This window comes from Xenopus tropicalis, chromosome 2, assembly GCF_000004195.4.
Source record: "Xenopus tropicalis strain Nigerian chromosome 2, UCB_Xtro_10.0, whole genome shotgun sequence".
NCBI classification, from domain to species: domain Eukaryota; kingdom Metazoa; phylum Chordata; class Amphibia; order Anura; family Pipidae; genus Xenopus; species Xenopus tropicalis.
The window spans coordinates 58,288,303-58,306,233 of record NC_030678.2 but is presented as its reverse complement, the minus strand read 5'-3'; positions in this window follow the sequence as shown (position 1 = coordinate 58,306,233).

The window sequence follows — 17,931 nt, the reverse complement described above, 5'->3', positions numbered from 1 at the left end:
CTGCTTTGTATGCTGCAGTTCTAGTGTTTTCATGAGGTGTGGGTAGATTGCTTCTACACTTTAACACCATTTTTCTGCATTGCAACTGGGTCACTTTGAAACTTTTCAACAAACTCAAGATGGTTCTTTTTGAGTAATCAACATAAAGAAAAATCTTCAGCACACCACTTACATACATGTTCTCAAAGGGTGCTTGGACTTCCACAGCTGCTCCCAAGCCTTTTTTCCATATATGTTTGCAAAAGGGAAGAAGCACTCCAGTGTGTCGGCAATGCCTTTAAATCATTTATTTGCAGAAATGAACAAACAGCACAAGCTTTCGGGGGTGACCAATCAATAGGAAAGGCAGGCACTCCGGAGGTCCAATAAAAAGTAGATTGGAAGCTCAAAATTTAAGTAAAATTATAAGTACTTTATTTTAATACACATACATGCTATAAAGAAGCCTTATGCGTTTCATACCATTTAGGGTACTTAATCATAGGCTGGATGGTATCCTATAGACACTCAGTATTTAAAGTTGTACTGACCAATCATAGAGTGGCAGTACTAACCAATTATAACATAGCATACAATTAAGACAATTAGTTTGGACCAATAGTAAGAGCAATGTAATTAGTTGGTAATTACAGGATTTGCAGTAAAAGAACATATAGCATTCAATGTGAAAACATAATAGAAGTTCTGAAATACAAGTTTATGAAAGTTCAATGTGCTAATCAGTGAATAAATATATGCAATTCTATAAATACAAGCATAATGTTCAGTTTTTTGAGTAAATATAAACTCAGATTCTCAGCGAATTTCCGCATTTTGCAGTTGGCGAATTGTTTCGTGAAAGTTCAGAAAAAAAAAGAGTTGCGATCAAGTAAAAATGGGCACGGTCACGTCAAAATAAGAGCGGACGTGTCAAAATGGCCACGGTCGCATCAAAATGGCCACGAGTGACAAGCCCATTTCGTGGATTGTTCACTGTTTCGTGAATTTTGCTGTCGTTTCGCAAATTTTTCAGGGAAACTGGACAGATTCGCTAATCACTAGTAATTACACTGTTATGCAGAGCACTTGAAAAGGCTGGCCCATATCTATACCAAAGTGCATAACTTTGCGCTTGTCCACATTGAATCTCATTTTCCAATTTGCTGCCCAGTTTTCCTGCATGGAACTTATAGCTTATAATGCCTGATACCAATGTTATAAATGGGGAAGAAAGATAAAAATATATGATATTAACACTTTCTGGTGATAATGTTTCTTTAATTATGCTGAGTAAATGTAATGATACAAACTCCAGTTAAATCCACTTTAATTTCAGGATGTAACAAAATATGAAAAAGTCTAAGTCACTGTTGGTGGCATACATTGCAAGAATCATGTACTTGCTGAATGTTCCCCAGTGTTAGATACAAAGACCCAACAAAAATAAAAATGTCAGTTAAAGTGGAGTCATTGAAAGAAAAACGAATCCATAGAGTGCCTTGCATTATAAATTATTCTCAGAATTAGTACATTAATGAAAGTAATGGCAGATGTAAAGGGAGAGGCTATGCAAACATGAACCAACATGAATTGCAAAATGAATATGACTATCCAAAGGTAATTTCAATCTGTTGCAGGCAACTACCTAACTCATGAATTGGTTGCTCAAATAGCACCACATGGGAGGCCTAGGTGGAAAAATTAAAAACCCAAATTCACAAGTCCTAAGGGAGTTCTGAGATTTCAGAGCAGCAGGGTTTAGAGAAATCATCCACTTAGAAATTATTACTTTGGATATTTATAGGAACATTTAGGTAGCTTAGACATTTAGGTATTTTTAACATTTCCTTTTCTAACAAAAGTCTAGCATTGTGTCATATGTAAATATTACAGGATTCTCAGCAACATTACCGGTGTTTAAACTATTGTCCTGCTGCCAAAAGAAACCAGAGCAATTGCATTAAGCATACAGTGGAAGATTCTATCAAAACTTAAAAAATGAACAACAATAATTTTGCCTCATACCAAGGATTTGAAATTTGCCTCATTCATCATTTTGAAACAAGACACTGACATTTCATATACTTAGAAAAATGTTGTTATTATTTCTAATGCTAATATGTTTAATCCTGCAGTTCTTTGCATTTACATATCCAAGTCCATGCTTACATTATAATGTTTGTTCATTTTGAAATGTTGGGCAGATTACAGAGAAAACTGAGTATGTAGGGAGAAAATCCAAATCTTTCATTTAAGCCCCAGTCGTGTTACTACCCATACAGCAGCCTGGTCATGCATGGCCCCCTCTGAAGATTTTCTTTCAGGAGGACCCAAGGTGACTAAGTTATGCCACTGTTAAGTACTTAAGGTTTCAGTTCTGCTTAACTACCTTCCACACACCTAACTCGACTCCACCACCATTGCTACTGGTTTATCAATTTTCACTACACACCACTATTTTGACCAATAGGACCTCTACAACAACACTGGTCACCTGTACCTTAAGTCTCATTTCCTCTCCTTTTAGAATTTAAGCTTTTGTGAACCGGGCCCTTCTACTATTGTATCTTAACAATATTTAGTTGCAACAATGTGTAAATAACCCATCACTATGTACTGTTATGTTTTGTTATGTTTTGTGTTTGTATCCCCCATTAAAAAACTAGAAAGCAGAGCTAGACTTGTTGTATGCAGTATCCAAACTTCCATATTAAAGGAACACTATCATTCCCTTTTTCAGTATCTTGGTTTTAAATTGTATGCCATCCATATTAAAGTTTTTTGCAGTTTTTGTTAATAAATATGTTGGGGGTAATGTGAAAAAATGTTTGCTACAGGTCTACTAATGATCAGGGGGAAGCATTTACTAGTTAGCTATTTAGAAAAATATGATTGGTTGGTATGGTTTACTAAACCTGGGAAAATTGTGTGCCTTTTGTTACATAACCACATTTGAGTATTTATATGTTACTTTTGTTAGCAGAGGTGGTCTTTACGATGATTACACAGGGAATACTCAGCACAGCAACTTGTAAAAAGGTATACTGACGAATCACTCAGGGATAAAGCAGAGCACATTTCTCAGTGTGTAAAACCCAAGAACAATATGGTGTAAGGAAGAGGAAACAAACAACAGAGTGCAGTAACACAACAGCTAACATCATTAAAAAAAATGCACAGTGCCACCTTGTGGCCACTTTATATAGCACACAAAGTTTAAGCCTGAAAGCTGTTGCATATATTCCAACAACTATTACTGCTATGGAGCTGTTATCTTTCTTGCCAATCTTATCTTAATAGCTTTGCAAATTAGAGATCAGGATATCCGGATTGAATGCAAAATTCTCCAGTGATGTAAAACAAAAGTTGCTTTATAGAATCTCTGATTACTATGGTCTAAAACCTTTCTGAAAAAGATAACCGAAATCCTTAGCCCTCAGCCACAAGAAAAGGTCTGCTTTGTGAGAGAAAAATATATGCCAACATAACACTTCACTATGCAAGCACCAATGTAATTATAATGGTTGCAAATTACTGTACTTTACACATTGGGTTCAGGCATTTATGTAAGGTTTATTTTTTTTAAAAAAAATGTCCTTTCAAGTTAAACTTAAGTAAACCTAAACCTAAGTTAAGGAGTAAGTAGACGGACCTGAGCCTCACTTGTGTAACATACAAGATTTAAACTGGTTATTATATTGCATGACAGTTTTTAGTATCTGCTGCGGGTTTTCAGTTCATATACTCCTGGTCAGCATCACAGGATGTCAAGGTTGGCAGCCACCAACCTTGCTGCACAACTCTGCATTTTTATCACTGGTATGGTTACATAGTTACATTGGGTTGAAAAAAGACCAGAGTCCATCAAGTTCAACCAGGCCACTCTTTTGGGAGTCTTCTGGTGCAGTTCGGAAGGTGTCCTGTGCAGGGAGTAAAAATGTGTTTAGTTCATCTTTAACTAAATACAGATTACTGTACAGTAACTACTTAATCTTTTAACCATTTGATTGTGTCCTGAATAGGTGTTAATTTTTACTCCTTGCCCTCCATGATGGTCCAAGCAGGTACCAGTCGGGTTTGGGTTAATACAATGTCTGCTCATTGTGATTTGGATGTAAATAGCTGGTTATGGCTGGGTTTGGGTTGTATGCTAATCCTTTTAGATAGCCAATAAGAGATGCAATTTTTGTCCTTAGATACTTATTACACTTATTATTATATAAGTATGAAGCCCATGCTTGTATTTAGAAAATAATTTCAGTAAAACAATGCTACCCCTGCCCCCTTCCCCCTCCATCCCTCATCCCTTTTTTTTTATTCCTTTACAACTATTCTGTAACCTTTCTGGCAGAAGAATAGCAACAACTCTTTTTGGCTCCCTCAAAGAAACACTTCTAAACACTTACATAAATATGCTGATGCTTGTCTACAATCTCTTTGAATCTTCTAGTATGTACCCCACTTATTGCTGTTTTAATTGAAAAAACATGCCACATTTTGGCTGCCTTCTTATCATTTTATTATAGGTCTGAATTAGAAAAGATGCTCATTGTACAGTCATGTGGAATGTATTAAATGTTTGCATGACACAATAGCTTTATGCCATGGAGATCTAGGGGCTATTTTTCTGCTCCAACTTACATTCCACATCTGCAAGTTGCTTTTCTCAGATAGCAATGTCTCTCTCAATCATCTAATGCTACCTGTAACCCTATATTAAAAATCTGTGATTAAGGCAGCACATTTTTTAGTGCCCTTGTGCTTAAATGGTAAACAAGTCAAATGTAGTCTGCAACATCTATAGCAGGGGTCCCCAACCACCGGGCCGTGGGCTGTGCTGAACCGGGCCACCTCTGGTCCCAGTTACCTGTGATCCCAACTCCGTGATGTGTTACACAGCCATGACAACAGCTATGGGAAGCCCAGGAAGATTTCTACTGATCACAACAAGGACCAAAGTACCTTATTAAGCTGTATGTAATAATAACACTAATAATAAAGTGCATAATAATTACATTTACAATATATATATATATATATAATAATTAAATGATATACTATGCACTAGTAGCGCCACCCCCCCCCCCCCCCCCCCACGCCCCCATCCCCTGTCCTTGGAAAAATTGTCTTGCTTGAAACCGGACCCTGGTGCAAAAAAGGTTGGGGACCACTGATCTATAGGATCTGCTTATGGGATCTGTGAATAGGAAATAAATAGAGGAATATAAAAATCTCAATAATTATCCCAAAACCTGTTACTAGATTATAAGATTCAACCATCTGAAGATTGACTGTCCTTTTTTTGTATTCAAGTTCAAACGTAAAACATAACATATCACATACTTTTTCCTGTTGCTTGTCATATTCGTTAACATGCATTATACCATTGTTTTTTCAGGTTGTTGTTATGGCTATCGAATTTTATAGTTTAGGATTGGTACACATGAAAAAGGGTGTGAGTTCTTAACCAGGTAAGTAGCTTAATAAACTATGAAGTGCTTTCATTGGGTGTATTGGGGTTATGTAACTACCGATCTATAGCTAGGGTGGTGATACAATACTTTTAAAGTTTTAAACCCATGGTTGCCATGCTTCTATAATTTTTTTGTGGTGTTGGGGTTAAGGAAGATGTAATCTCTTCAAAACTGCTGTCCTTTTATCTTCAAGTCTTTGCCCCCCTTTGTTTCTGCTCCATTATTTATGTGTATTAATAGGGACTTGGTTTAAAAACCAAGAATGTGCCAGTGCATTATACACCTCTAAATATAGAAGGAATATGCCTTAAAAAGTTGTGTTTCCATCAGATTTATTGAAAATTTCTCCAAAAATGTCACTAGTTCTGCCCATCTGTTCCACCACCTGCTTTCTCAGGCTGTGCAGAGGAGCCAACGGACTCAGCACTTACACTGTAGAATAAGAACCAGTCAGCAGCTAGGTGGACCTGATATAGGACTACCTGCCTTTGCTTGTGTGACTGCAGGGCTGTGATTGACTATCCCCCTCTTATTTTGTTTTTGGCAGGGACCATTAGGACATGCCTGCCCCGCCATTAAAACATGGACAAAACCATAGTGAGTGTATGGGGAGGGCTGTTTAGGTCTCTCATCAAGAAAAAAAAACCCTGCTAATGCACAGACTGGCTCCTGCTGCCTCCAGGCATGCACAGAAGGCTATCCACTTCGACTACAGGTAGTCGATGTAATGAGAGACCTGAACAGGAAGTGGGGGGGGGGAGCTTTACTCTAAACAAGGAAGGAGAGGAATCGATCAGCTTGTAACTGAGGAACCAGGTCAGAAAGAACAGAGGGACAAAGGTAGGAAATTCTGGGAAGCTGTTAAGAGTAATTTTATTAATAGAAAAAAAAGGTTTACTTGTTCTTTAAAGGGGGTAATTCATTTGAGGCAAGAAGTAAAGCTCGATGAATGTATAGCTGTTGCTGTTTTTTGCTAGTTATTGTTAAACATTCTTTTTAGAGATATAATTCTCCACCAAAAGAATCCTGAAATTTCTCTGCAAAGTGGGGTAATGTACAGTTTAACCATAACTATACTGAGAATTGTAATCATGCAGGTCATGCTTAGCCTACAGAACTGCAGGTAACATTTTTTTCTTTTTCAGATATTGTAATTATGGTCTGGTCAAGAATCGGGTAGTTTTTAACTCCTTTTTTAGCCAACCAACAAAGGACCACCATAACTAGTAACAAGTATGTCTTTGGTTAACCAAAGACTCATAGAGCTTTACTTTATGAAAATTTGATATGCAAGTTTCCATTTACTTGAAAGTTTTCAAGTTCTGTAACAATCTTCTTTTTAACTTAACTTAGCTTAGTGTTTTGGTGGTTTCCTGATATAATCCATGGCCCAGCATGAGTGTTGCGCCTCAACCACATGGCTCATTTTAGGGCAGCTCTAAAGCACTTTCATTTCCTGTTGTTGACCTTTATACAAAAAAAATCAATCTCCAAACCCGAGAGATTAAATCCAGTCCTCTTTATTTAAGTGCCATGATGGAGTATACTTTCCACAAACTAAGAAAAATATTTTATATTTAGATTTAAATACATTTTTAGGTTCTTTACTTACAATTTTTATAATATTTATAATATTGTTCCTGCAATTATGTCTTGTTAAAAATTCTTCTTAATTCCATCGTGGCCTTCTTCCAATTACTGATATTTTTTTTAGTAGTTCTTCTTCACTGTAGCTACCTTTACTGTTACAGTTTTTAGCTTCATAAATGTAATATTTTTTCTACTGCTCATAAAATACATTGGACCAATGAACAAACTAGTTGTAACCTGTAAGCAATGACTTGGAAATGACCCCATGCTGGTACTAGAAAGACTTGGATTTTTCTGATGACATAGCTCCTGGTGAAGCCTGTGTGGTGATATGTATGGAGGATGTCATCTCCCCAAGCCCGTGGTCTCTCCTACTAGAGTGCCTTATGGTGGATTGGTATTTATACTGATTTGCTGGCAGTTATAAATCAAATCATTTGGTAATCTACTTTACAATCATTTGTTTACTTTCTGTGGGACTGTTTGTCACAGTTAACTTAAATTAATGAATATTCACCAGATATCTCTAATCTGCAAGAGGTTAAACTCCTGACAGCAAAAATCATTTGGATTGTACTATCATTGGATTGTACCAATATACTGATCACAAGTGCAACATATAAGTTTGTATGTTTTACTGATTATTAGCTTCTTATTAAGTTAGAAATAATTTCTGACACACTAGCTAACGTCTGTGTAAAAATCCAAAAATCCAAAGCCAAACACTGAGCAGAATCTTTGCCAGACTTTAGTCCTTAATGGATCCCACTTGTACGTTAGTTATTTGGTCTGATTCCCTCCTCAGTACATGAGCTCGACAGAAGGGGTGGTCTGGTGGCCTTGTGAAGTATCTGAAAGTGGCAGTGTCCTCCCTACTATTTTACAGGTCCCCAGCCAGGTGCACATCAATAAAATGTTATAAAGTTACGGTATCTCTGCCTGATATTTTCAAGTCCTCTTGCCTGCTGCTGTGACTATCCCTATATTTGCTAAGTGTGTTGATTAGATGGTCACATGGGTCGGTGTGACAGAAAGGCAGGTTATACTTGCACTGTAACATTTTGGTGTAGGAGCATTTGGATACGGCTGTGTGTCTGATTTTAACCAAGTCTGTTATATAATTTTGTATAATAAAGACTGGTTTTTTTATGATTTGAGTGTGCATGTATTTACAGATTTTTGGTCCCATTCCCTGCATTGCTCTTGGCAGGTTGTGGATAATTTTTTGCTTGGTAAAAATTCCTGGCTTGCTACATATTAATAGGTATAAATGGGTTTCAGTGCCTAGACCTATATTTCTTTGTACATAAAATATATTGATGATAATATCTACTGAATATGTTGCATACTCATAGTAGTGATAACCAGATCAGGTTAACTAATTACTCATTGCTAATTACTCCAAACGGTGTCAAAACAGTGTATGGACCACCATGACACAGACAACAAACATCACCCCTAGGCTTTATATATGACCAACCCCAAACTGGTCTTATGATTCATTTATCCCATATTGTAAATCTAAATAATGGCCTTCCTTTTCTACAGCCTGGACTAATTTGGGTGGCTAAGCTAAAACGTACACAAATTTCTAAAAATTTTGGCCACTCCTCTTTGGCACCACATTTAGCCATAATTACCACAATGTGCCAGTTGAATCACTGCAGAAAATGTGTAACAAGAATATTAACCTAGACATGCCAGTATAATAATTACAGAAAATGGATGAGCATATTAACCCCAGACATGCCAGTATAATCACTACAGAAAGCGACTAATCAGCATATTAACTCCAGACATGCCAGTAAGATCACTGGAAAAATGGCCAATGAGACCTCTATTAACCCCAGACATGCCAGTAAGATTACTGCAGAAACAGCTAGATTGAAAACATTTTCTCTCCTACACAGTAAAATACCACAAACTTGTTTTCTTTCCCAATGCTCCCATGCTACTTGTCTCTCTGCCTCGCTGAACCACCTGATTTTTTTTCTAATCCTTTAAATAAGAGAAAAACTTTCTGGAATGGAATTACATTACCCTATAAGTTTATTACTAGGTCATGGGTTCCTTCTTTGCAGGAAACACTATAAGCATACTAAAAGGGTAGTTCACCTGTATCGTATTCTAATAGTGTACCAAATTGTACCAAATATAATTAATCTTTTCATTTGCTTTCTATTTTTTGTTTTTTTACTGCTATTCAATTTTTTTTTTTTAATGAAACAGTTTTAGTTTTTTCTGTCTCATACAAGCTATGCAAGTTATGTGTAAGTTAGGCGGTAACATGTGATTCATTAGTAATGTATTTTTTAAGTAGCAGCAGAGCAATTAATGTATTAATTGTAATAGTTGCTTTGTGAGAGACTTTAAGAAAAATGATAAAGGAGATAAAGGATAAAAAGTGGAAATCAACTGAAAATGCATTATTTCTTATGTACTTTGTAAATGATTAGAATAATAAAATATGAATCACCCCTTGAAGTGGAAGATATAAGTAAACAAATATAATCTCAACGGCATTAGGTGTAGAGTGCAGCTAGACCTTGTATTTTTGAATGAGCACTAAGGAGGGCTCTTTTGTGCCCCTTCATGCTCTAGCACTTTCATCCAGGGTCATAACAAATGATCGCTTCAGAGTCTTAACCAATATTTTTCATTCGCATTAGTTTTCATTATTACCAGATTATGTATTTCGTTTCTGAATGAGGTATGGCAACGTTTTATGAAAAGACCACTATGTAACAACAAAATAGATGAATAGAAGTCCTTTATATATATTATAGTTAAAGAGACCTTCTCCAGGCATACACTTTTATATATTTATGTAAGGCAAGCCATGTTTTTTCAAAAACAGGTTAACAGGTTAACTGGTATAAAAAATTGGTATTTGCATAACCACATCAAGAAAACCCCCACACAAACTGATATAAAGGGACATTTCATTAAAAAAGGATACTGGGGCTCACCACAGTCAAATTTCACCACTCTGTATTTGTTTGCATGGATATATATATCAAACAGTAGAAGTGAAGTTCTTCCATCCAAAATATATTATAAATCCCATGCAAGTGAATGGAGAGTGGCAGGATTTCATGGTGGTGAAATTGTACTCATAAATATGATTCTAAACATTTAATACTGGAATTCTAATGTTCGCTTAACCTATTTTTTTAATATGGGTTAATACAGCCTCCTAATTTTTGGAACTAGTGGATTCCAGTGCTTAATTATATTTATTTGTTATATGAAAGTTTTAATACATATAGTTTTCTTTGTTGAACATGATGTAATATCCAGTCTGAAAAATGGTCTATATTTAGGTCATTGTGAGAGTTAAGCCAAGAAAATGCTTCCCAGACATAGTGGATCCCAGATGAGGCAGAATAATGCGACTGGCTTACTTATGTTTTCAGGAAGTGTTTGAACGCTAAATAGTACCAGTGAGAGCTATATACTGGCTTAACGACTTGAGAGGTCTTTAAACAGTGAGTGGGAGAAGATTTCTAAAATCAATAGTTGCCACTTACAAGTACCATTATAAATGGTAAAATAAGAGATGATCAACTATGATTATGGTTAATACAAAATCTATCACCTTGCCTGTCTTGTTAAAACATTTGCTAAATTTAACATAAATAATAAGAGCCAGAACCACCAGTCTATTTTAATATAATACAGAAACTAGTTGTTAGCATGCAGAAAAAATCTTGTAACAATGTACAATAATCAGGTGATAAAATAGTCTAACTTCCTGGTGTCTGTTGTGTACTTATTGACTATATCAGTGGTTCTCAACCTTCCTAATGCCGCGACCCTTTAAAGGACAAGGAAAGGCCAAAATGTTAGGCACCCCCAACTGACTTCAATCGCCTACCTTGTACCCCGGGCTGGTGCCCCTGTTAGGAGAAAACCGCACCAGCCCGGGGTACCTGTAGAGAGCGCCTGCTCCTTCCTGCTTCGTTCTGCCGGCAAATTCCCGGGACCGGCGCATGCGCAGTAGAGCGAAAAGCCGACTTTATAATTTAAGTTCGGCTTTTTCACTCTACTACGCACGCGAAGCAGGAAGGAGGAAGCGCTGCAGCTACCCTGGGCTGTTCTCTCCGAACAGGAGCACTAGCCCCGGGTAAAAGGTAGGCGATATAAGTAACTTGGGGGTGCCTAACATTTTGCCCCCCCCCAAGTGACTTAACCTTTCCTTCTCCTTTAATACAGTTTCTCATGTTGTGGTGACCCCCAACCATAAAATTATTCCTAAGACCATCGGAAATATGTGTTTTCCGATGGTCTTGGGCGACCCCTGTGAAAGGGTTGTTCGACCCCCAAAGGTGTCCCAACCCACAGGTTGAGGGCTGCTGGCATATATGCATCACAATCCAGCAATATATTTAAAGGTATACTGTTATGATTAAACATGTTTTTTTCAAAATGTATTAGTTGTGCTGCTCCACCATAATCCTTAACTAAAATCCATTTTTAAAAAGAGCAAACAAATTTTTTTATATTTAATTTGGAAATTTCACATGGCACTAGCCATTTTCTTACTTTTCAAGGTGCCCTCGGCCCTGTGACTTGCTCTCTGATAAACTTAGAGTTATATCACCCCACCCTTATCCCCCCCGAAAAGGGGGATCAACAGAACAATGGGGAAGTAACACAATAGCAGTGTTAAGAGCTCCATGGGCTTATAGCACTGCTGGTACTGTCCTGAATTTTAGCAAGTGGGTAAACAGGCACAATTGCCTATACTGCCTCCAAGTAATTTAGGATGACTTCAGGCATTTCTCTGCCAGCTAAAATACACTGTGAAAAAACTGACCCATGTACCATTAGCCTCAATTAGCTTGTATATTAAAGGTTATACACATATACACACACAGTTTGGTACCTTGACTTCTATGAACAATAACTCTGGATCTAAATACATATATATACAGTTCTATAATACATACATATACAGTGAGGGGCAGAATAGTGGCACCCAAAATACATTAAATACAGACCCTCTTATCCTTCCAAAAATCAGGTTTCCTAAAGGCTGGAGAAGATTTCAGAATTGTAGAGATCACAATAAGTTCAGATATTGTTTGCATTGAGTGAATTATTTGCACTGTAAACAGTGTAATTAAGAAATTAAAAGTACACCATAAAAATCATGACAGAATCCCTTTAAAGCATAGTTACTGGGATAGTGGTAGTAATTTTGTAGCTATGGCTTTTTCAAGTTTTACGGCAGAGATATGCATGGACTACAACCATCTGTAGAGAGAAATGACTTTCTATCTACAGACACCTTATCTCCATAAATAGTGTGTCATGTACATAGGGCTCCCATACGTTCCTTTCATAGGATCATCCCCATTAACTGTTGAAATTAACTTAAAATATCTTGCTATTGCCTCGAGTTGCCTGGACATCTCCCTGACTTTATTATAAAATCTGGGCATGCATGTGGATACTGAATATCTGCTCCATCTGTAGCCTACTATTAGGGGACAAGCGTACTTTGCATTTCAAATTGAGGAAATGGGTTTATATTTGAAGCTTAATTAAAATGCTGGTCTGATTAGCATATATAAGTATTATCATCTCTCCACTATATGTGTGCTACAAATGTTTTGGCACCTGTGGTAGAGCTATTACTCCTCCTTTGTCTACTGAACAAATCTGGTCTGGCATGCATTCAGAAATCTGTGGCTCTTTGCCAGAGAGACAGTGAAGATTAATGTAATCTTCCCACTCAGATACAAGGTCTAAGCAACTTTAAACTCTCATTTGTCTCATTCCAGATTGAAAATTCTCAAAGGTCCCTAAAATTCCATTGCTCAAAAACACGTACAGTATCAGCTTACATTGTGATCACAGCAGAGTAGAATGTTGTTATTTGACAAAGTATGTCTGACAGAGCATGCTGGCACCATCGAACACATTTCAGCAAGGCCTTCAAAACTCAGTGCAATCAAATGCTCTCTTGTTCAAAATGAGAACTTTCAAAATCACCAGAACACTTATTCCCAGGGAAAAAAAACCGATATGAGTGAAAATGAAAAGGTTAAGTAACTTATTACACATAAAATAAAAGTAACAACTGCCAACAAGTTAAAAGAAATCTAATAAGCCACAGGCTGAGTGCTGCATTTCAACAACATTGCCTTCCATTTGTGTGCAATATGGTAATCTGTTAATAAATGATGCACAGTCGTTTTTCCTTGTTCTTTATTTTTTCTACTTTAAATATTTCTGTCCAGCATAAATAGGTTTTTAAATATATTGAAAGAAGGAATATATTAACAGTAGTACAAGAACAGTAAACTATAATTTTGCCCTTATAAAACCTTAGTGCTCTTCTGGGACACCTGAACATCTAGAATACCTTCTGCATGCTTAATAGTGTTTAACATCTGGCAGCACTGCAATTAAGTGCTGCTGAAAATTCTTTATTAGGAAAAAGTGCCTACTAATTCTTCCTCAGGTCTCCTCTGTAACTTAAGGTTCTCAACTTCTTTGAAAAAGGGCAACAAGTGAACATTGCATCAGTAAAGCAATGGAGTAACAATTCATGATTGACTGGACAAAAGTTAATCATATGTAACCCCCCCCAAACAGACAACATTGCCATTCAACTAGATCTTGATATGATGGATCAAAATGGCAAAAGGGTTCATGTCTCTCAATGTAAAATCATAGATAATAGTTAAATTGGGTTTAAAAAGGACCAAAGTGCATTAAGTTCAAGCCTTCCAAGTGACCCCAGTACACACATAGACCCACACCAACCTATCTATATACTCACATACATAAACTATATATTCCAACATCAATACTAATTATGGGAAAAAAATAACACCCCCTTTCTGCCTATAATCCCCTCTAATGTACTTGTACATAATAATCATGTCCCCTCACAAGCTTCTTTTTTCCAGAGAAAACAACTCCAACCTTGGCAGTTTATACTCATAGTTTAAATCTTCCATCTCTTTTGCCAAGTTTAGTTGCACAACTTTGCACTCTCTCCAGCTGAATAATGTCCTTGTTAAGGACTGGATCCCAAAACTGCACTGTATTCTTAAGATGAGGCCTTACCAGAGAGCTAAGAGGCAAAATGATGTTTTCATCCCTTGAGTTAATGCCAATTTTTATACAGGACAGCACTTTATTTGCTTTAGTAGCTACAGAATGACACTGCCTGGAATTAGACAACTTGTTATCTACGAAGATCCCCAGAGCCTTCTCAATTCTACCATTTAGTGTGTTACTCACATTTATAAAATTTCTACTAAAGTTCACAACTTTGCACTTTTTAACACTGAACTTAATTTTCCATTTTGATGCCCAGTTTTCCAATTTTTTCAAATCACTATGCAAGTGGCAGCATCCTGCATGGAACTTATAGTTTAGCACAATTTAATATGAACTACAAAAATAGAAACAGTACTTTTAATGCCCAGCTCCAGTTCATTAGTAAACAAGTTAAAAAGCAAAGAACCAAGGACTGACCCTTGCTGTACTCCACTAACAACCATTAGAAAATGTTCCATTTACAACCTGTAATCTATTATTTAGCTAGTTCTCTGTCCAAGTACAAACATTATGTTGCAGGCCATTATCCCTCAATTTTATTATTAAAAGCTGGCTCCTCAGTAGTGTAGACAGATGAAAAATAAATTCACAATTTCTGCTTTTTCCCTGTTCTCATCAACCAACTGGCCCCCGTGATAATAAGGGTCCCACCTCTTCACATCTGACTGACTATGCAGCAACTGGGATATGATTGCTGCTTGTTAGAAGGGACTGCATGGAGCATGGATTGCATGATACATGGATATGAAAGTACTGCAGAACACTGATTCAGCTTGTAGCTACTAAAACTTAATGAAACAGTGGTATAGTAGATTTGGTGTATCTTTAGGCCAAACAGAATCAGTGTATTCTGCAAAAAAAGACCTTAGCTTGCCAGTTTTATCTGGCATATCACCAGGAGTGGAGAGGAACACAACTGCAATTGTATTCATGTTCTTCTGAACATCTGTAAAGACAATCTATGTTCATGAATCTATAAGATATATAATTTATCTTTGTTAAAAGTCAGTGATTAATTATCAATTGCTACAAGTCATGTTGCTGAAAGCTACTCTTCATACCATTATAGTATGTAAAGTCAGTAAACCTTAGTCTTGGCTGCTGTAGATGCATCTGATCAGTCTTAAAATAACCAGCCAAAATGGTGGGAAAATACAGGAAGAAGGTCAAAACTGCTGCCACCAATTGCTTTTAGCTCTGTTACATATTAACGAATTTCCATCCTGCAATGTTCAGTGTAGTTTTCCATCCAAATCTGGATCAATACATTCAACTAAATTAAAACATGGTTATATGTCACACACTAGTCCTAATTCCCCGTAAGGGCTCTGGCACACAGGGAGATTAGTCGCCCGCGACAAATCTCCTTTGTCACGGGCGACTAATCTCCCCGAACTACCATCCCACCGGTGAAAATGTAAGTCGCCAGTGGGATGGCACATGCTGCGCAGGCGATTTCAGCAAATCGCCGAAAATGCCTCCCGAGGCAACTTCGGCGATTTCCCGAAATCGCCTGCTCAGCGTGTGCCATCCCACCTTACATTTTCGCCGGTGGGATGGTAGTTCGGGGAGATTAGTCGCCCGTGACAAGGGAGATTTGTCGCGGGCGACTAATCTCCCCGTGTGCCAGAGCCCTTACACTGTGTGGTTGCATTAACATTTTTGACAAAACAGATAAGCCTGATAAAACACCATTGTAATCTACAAAGTTTATCTGTTATCTGCTATGTAACCTGTGCCTTTTCTGCTTTTTCCAGCTTGAATGGCTGCCCCCATGACTAGACAGCAGCTTTGTATGTATAAGCTATTTTCTGAAGCACACATCCTTTACCAGTGCAGGGCAACAGTACATTAATTTTAAAAACTTTAAAACACTTTCATTTTTTGGTGTTACTATTCCTTTAATATTCTTGTACACGCCCATCTCTGTTATCTACAAAACTCCCCTTGTGGGTAATTCTTACCTCCTGCATTTTAGATATCTCCAGAACTCTAAATCTGAGCATTAGGGCTCTGGCACACGGGGAGATTAGTCGCCCGCGACAAAACTCACTGTTCACAGGCGACTAATCTCCCCGAGTTGCCATCACCTGCCATCCCACCAGCGAAAATGTAAGTCGCCAGTGGGATGGCACACGCGGCGGCGCGATTTCGCCGAAAAAGCCTCGCGAGGCGATTTGCCGAAATCGCGTCGCCGTGTGCCAGAGCCCTTACAGGGGTGTCCTGGGCAAGCCTATCTGTGGGTCCCATCATTTGAGTTTTCTCAAAGATGTAACCTCCACAATCTTACTTATGTACAAATATTTTCATCTTAGGCCTGCTTTCAATGCCCAGTTTTAATCTCCAGTCTCAAGCCATTTGACCATAAAATAGATAGATGGCTTTATGCAATCCCTATTATTACCCAAGAGAACTTGAAGGAAGCATCTGGCAATTGCTATAATTTTCTGATCTCCTATAGGGATAGAGATAGCTAATACAAAATTCTTAATCAGCAATATATTACTACACCTCAACTCTAGAGTGGATACTAGTCATTTTGGTTAGGACCTCTGTCAAATTAACTACTCCAGATATGGGATCTGTTATCCTGAAACCCGTTATCCAGAAAACTCCAAATTACTGAATGGCCATCTCCCATAGACTTAATTTTTATCAAATAATTCAATTTTTTAAAATGTATTTCCTTTTTCTCTATAATAATAACAACACAGTGCCCTGTACTTGATCCCAACTAAGAATTAATCCTTATTGGATGAAAAACAATCCTATTGGGTTTAATTAATGCTTAAATAATTTTTTAGTAAATTTAAAGTATGAAGATCCAAATTACAGAAAGACCCCTTATGCAGAAACTTCAGGTCCCAAGCATTATGGATAACAGGTCCCATACTTGTAAATTAATTTTACAAAGGTAAATCCTTAACCAACAAGTGGAGGAAGAGATCCAACTCTAACCCAATGGTAACGAATTCAGCCTTCTAAGTTTATAAGATTATGTCACAAAATGTTTGAGTTTGCACTTGTTGCCATACTGTATGGCATTTCCATTTTAAATCAATATTGGTCCACAACCACCCAGGCACTAAGCATGTTGTGCGTCTATCACCATTGCCAATCTTAGTTTGATGACAAAACCACTGTGCTATGTGCTATGGCATATATGTCAAACACAAGGCCCGGGGGCCAAATCCGGCCCACCTGGCTGTTTTATGTGGCCCTTGGTGAGTGTGTCTGACCATCCAGCCTGATCAATATCCATTTTCCTCACATTAACTAAGACTAAGCGGTATATTTATCATGCTGTGTAAAAAGTGGAGTGAAGCATTACCAGTAATGTTGCCCAAGGCATCCAATCAGTAATCAGATTTCAACAGTAGCAAAGCATCTATTGGCTGCTATGAGCAACATCACCGGTAATGTCTTACTCCGCTTTTTACACATTGTGATAAATATAGTATCTTACTAAGTATAATAACAAAAAAATTGGCCCACGACTTAGCCTGTGTTTTAGATTTCGGCCCCCTTATGTGACTGAGTTTGACACCCCTGTGCTATGGCATTAATTGGGGTACAGATACATTAGTAGGTTCTGAACATACAGTTGGAACAAATGTAACTGATTCATACAATCCATCTGGACACACAGCAGAATGTTCATTTAAATGCTATATCACTGTTGGTTTAAGTTACCCTTCAGCAAATCAGTTCTGAGTGAGTTTTAGTTACCCTTTAGTGAGTCAGTTCTGAGCATGAGTATGAGTATAGCTCAATGCATTCTAGAGGTCACTCTAAGATGGAATGGTAC